This window comes from Alligator mississippiensis, chromosome 8, assembly GCF_030867095.1.
Source record: "Alligator mississippiensis isolate rAllMis1 chromosome 8, rAllMis1, whole genome shotgun sequence".
NCBI classification, from domain to species: domain Eukaryota; kingdom Metazoa; phylum Chordata; order Crocodylia; family Alligatoridae; genus Alligator; species Alligator mississippiensis.
Window position 1 is genome coordinate 25,789,697 of NC_081831.1, and position 4,547 is coordinate 25,794,243.

Here is a 4,547-nt window from a genome sequence, read left to right on the forward strand (position 1 = left end):
TTGTTCAACTCCCCTTGGAGCTGGGTTAAATTACCAGCCTCCGCATCATCTTGTGGCAATGAGTTCCACAAGTTGCTTACATGCTGACTTAAAAAGGAACTTCCCTTTGTTAATTTTAAACCTGTTAACTAATTGTTTCACTTTATGTCCCCTAGCTTTAGGATTGAGAGAGAGTAAAAAATAAATCCCTGTTCATTTTTCTGCACCATTTAATATTTTGTAGGCCTCTATCATGTTCCCCCTCAAGCATCATTTTTCTAAGTTGAAAGGTCCTAGCCTATTTAGTCTCTCTTCATATGGAAGCCTCTCCACGACCCTGATCATCCTGGTTACCCTTCTCTGTACCTTCTCTAGTTCTTCTGTATCAGGGGTGGGCAAAATGGTGGATTTAGCTGGTGGCTGGACTTCATTTCCTGGTAGCCCCTGCCTATGTGGCTCTGAAGCCAGTCTCCATGGGGAATGGCAGGGCCGTGACGGCATGGGGATGCAGAACTGGGACTCTGCCTTAGCCCTGGCTCCATGCTGTCATGACCCCCCACTCCTGGGGTCTCCATTGAGACTGGCTGGGAGCTGCGCAGGCAGGGCACGTGGGTTGTTGGGAAGTTGCTCCAAGGCTGGGGCCAGGATTGTGGGGCAGTGACAGTGGATCCCTCACCTGTTGCAGGGGCATGCAGATAGATTGCGGCTCTGCCCTGCCACCCCCTCACTCCCCAAGATCATGAGAATGCTGTGGAAGACTGTCGAAAGCCTTGCTGAAATCAAAGTGAATCACATCCACTGGTCTCCCCTATTCACAGAACTTGTCACCTGGTATTAAAGGTGCAGATGCACCATAGATTATTAAAGCTGCATTGTGGCACTGTCTTTTGTTTACAATTCCATTCTTAATAATTCCTAACTTTTTTGACTGCTGCAACTGTGAGCTGATGGTTTTTGACAAACTGTCCAGTGACTCCTTGATCTCTTTCCTGTGTGGTAACAGTTCGTGTAGAACCTGTCATCATGTATGCATATTTTGGGTTGTTTTTTTTTTTTTTTCCATGAGCATCAATATGCATTTTAACAACATTGATTTTTACTTGCCGTTTTGTTGTTTTTTGCCCGGTTTTGCAAGATCCTCCTGCAACTCTTAGCAATCTGGTTTGCCTTTTACAATTTTGAATAATTTTGTCATCTTCAAACTTGGCCACCTTGCTATTCCATTCTCCTTTCCAGACCATTTATGAACATATTAAACAGCACCGGTTCCAGCACAGATCTCTGGGGAACCCACTATTTACTACTTTCCATTCTGTAAGCAGAGCATTTGTGCCCACTCTTTGTTTTCTATCCTTCAGCCCATTTCTGATGCTGTAACAACCTTATCTCATGGAGAACCTTTGGTACGTGACTTTGAAAGCGTTTTGGGTGTCGAGATATTCTGTATTGACTGGATCACTGTGATCCACATGCTTGTTGACACCCTTAAAGAACTCTAATAGGCATGACCTCCCTTTGAAAAAGCCAGGCTGATTTTTCTCCCTAGCAAGTTCTGTTCATCCTTGTGCTGAGCAGTCCTTTTTATAATTCTTGCTTCTGGTCAATGCTTCTTCCCTCATCTCTAACCAAGTTTCCCTCTTCTCTAACGTATCCTCTCCACAGGGAACATCTGTCTGATGAGCATCTATGGGACCCATCACAATCCGACTGTCTGGCCAGATCCTGAGGTATGGCTGATCACTCCAGCGGACTCCCTGGGGTTCTTGTTTCTCTGCACTCAGCAGGTGCTGAAGGCTGTGCTCTTAGCAATAGGCAGCATGAGGCAACAAGACTGAAACATGGTGGGGCAGGGCTGGGGTGATGGGCCTGGTACAGTACCTGAGGGCTATGCCAAGGTTCCTGCTATCATCATGTGGCCCTGTGGGAACTCGCCCAGTGTCCCCCTACATGTACTGCGCTTGCTTCCTAGGTCTACAACCCACACCGCTTCAACCTGGAGAACTCCCGGAACCAGTCCCCATTGGCCTTTGTGCCCCCTTGCAGAATTAGCCTCCTATCAACCCTCCCACCCCACCTTCCATGCATGCCAGGGAGTTGCTTGTTGCAGTGAAGTATTATGGGGTACCCAGGAGGTAGCCTTAGTCTGGCCAGCATTGGAGCCAGTTAGTATTTCTGAGGGTCAGTCCCTTCTTCCAGGGAGGAACTGGTTGGGGTCCCACAAGGACTGTGTCAGTCCAGGCTCCGTGTATTTGTCCCTGCAGTTGGTGAGGTTGAACCCTGCTTGTGTTGCCCACCCTGCTTCCCCTGCCAAGGGAAGCACAGACAATGCCAGTGACCTTTCCTCCCACCAAAGGGATCAGGATTTCCGGTCTGGTCCTAGGGCACTGCTCCTCCAGCCCTGCAGGGTCCTGGCTGGGTGGATCCTCAGGAGCTCCTCCCCCTCCTTTTCCCTCCCCCAGGAACTGCATTGGGCAGAACTTTGCACTGGGAGAGATGAAGGTAGTGCTGGGGCTGACGCTACTGCACTTCACCATACAGCTAGATGAGAGCAGGCCTGTGCGGCGCAAACCTGGGCTGATCCTGCGCGCTGAGGATGGGCTCTGGCTGAAGGTGGAGCCCCTACAGGCCCAGCTGCGAGGCCAGACCCTGCCTATTGTTAGCATGTGGGGGGTTGCCCCAGGGCAAGGGCACTGCTGCTTCTTGGGGTTCCCACACTTTGACCCTCCCAACAGACAGAAATCATGGACTTACAGGGGCAAAAGGGGCTTCTCAGGGTATCTAGTCCAAGCCCTGCTCAGAGGTGGGATGCACTACTCCTAATCATCAGGTGGCTGGGAAACTGGCTCTGAGGCAGGACCCAGAGTGTATTAATAGATGGACCTGAGTTCATGTGACTCATGGTGACCAGTGGTGTCCCTCAGAGTTCAGTACTTGGACCACTGCTTTTCAAGATATTCATTAATGATTTAGATTTAGGTGTTAAATGTGTACTGGCAAAGTTTGTGGATGACACCAAATTATGGGGGAATGTAGTCATGCTGGAGGATAGGCTGGGGATACAGCTGACTTGGACAGGCTTGTAAGGTGGGCCAATCAAAACCTGATGATGTTTATCACCGAGCGACGTAAAGTGCTCCATCTGGGGAGAAATAATCCGCAACACCACTTACAGGCTCGGAGGTGCTATATTTGCTAGCACCACAACTGAAAGACCTGGGGGTTGTGCTAGACCATAGAATGAACGTGAACCACCAATGCAATTCCATAGTCAACAAAGCAAATAAGACACTGGCATGCATCTACCGATGCATCTCAAGCAAGACTAGGGATGTTGTTGTCCTTCTGCTTTACTCGGCTTCAGTGAGGCAACAGCTGAAGTACTACATCCATTTCTGGGTGCCACACTTCAGGAAAGATGTGGAGAAGCTTGAGAGAGTTCAAAGGAGGCCCATGCACATGATTAGAGGTTTGGAGAGCAGGCCATGTGAGGGGAAGCTAAAAGACATGGGACTGTTCAGCCTGGAGAGGAGAAAACTTGGAGGGGACTTGATGGCAGCCTGTAGGTATGTATGGGGTGCACATCAGGACCTGGGGGAGTATCTGTTCACCCAGGCACCCCAGGGGAAGATGAGGAATAACAGTCAAATTGCTAGATTGCTTTAGATTGGGCATAAGGAAAAACTTCTTTTACTGTTTGAGTGTCTAGGGTCCAGAACAGACTTCACTCAGAGGTAGTACAAGCACCTACTCTGAAAATCTTCAAAAAACCCCAGCAGTCTTTCCTGTCCAAGTGCAGGGGGGCTGGACATTGTTGAGCTTGTGAAGTCCCTCTCAGCCCCTAACATCTATGAATCTGTCCCAGACAGAATTATCTAGCCTCTGCTTGAAAACCTCCAGTGAGGGAGATTATTCAGCTTCCCTAGACAGCTTGTTCCACTGTCTTGCAGTTCTGACCATTAGGAAGTGTTTGCCTGAGACTATCTCCCATCTGCTTCATGGGTGACTGGTGCCTCTTGAGTCCGGGGGGGAGCACTTGCCCCCTCCCCCGTGGTCAGCCATCAACAAGGGGGGGGGGGTCGGGGGTCCCCCCTGCGGCTGACCCACAAGTGGCACTTCCAGAAGAGTGCTGGCAGTTTTGGGTGAGCCCCTGCCCCCCAGCCAGTGCTCTTGGTGGCCACCGACACACTTGCCTGTCCCCCTCCCCCGGGAATGCTGGCTGATAGAGGGTGCACCCCCTATGCATCACCATTGATCTGCTTTGCTCCATTTTAAGCCCATCACCTTGCTTCCTGCCCTCTGCAGCAAAGACTAGTTGTTCCTTCTCCTTACAGCAGCCTTTCAGGTATTTGGAAACTTACTGCTCATTTACTCCAAACTAAACCTACTTAGTTCTCTCAATCATCTTCTTTCCAGCTTGGCTTCCACCCCATCTGTCATCTTTGTCACCTGTCTCTGGACCCTCCACATTCTTCTTTAAACTTTTAGCTCAGAACTGAGCACAGTACTGCTGCTGAGGCCTAACCAGCACTGAGTGCTGCTGTTACCTCCTATGTCATACACACTGTTAA

At 49.8% G+C, this 4,547-nt stretch overlaps 1 pseudogene; it reads left to right on the plus strand.

Annotated features, from left to right (window-relative positions):
- LOC102577349 (ultra-long-chain fatty acid omega-hydroxylase-like) overlaps positions 1-2,494 on the plus strand; it is a 19,422-nt pseudogene extending 16,928 nt beyond the window's left edge.
- The last annotated feature ends 2,053 nt before the right edge of the window (positions 2,495-4,547 follow it).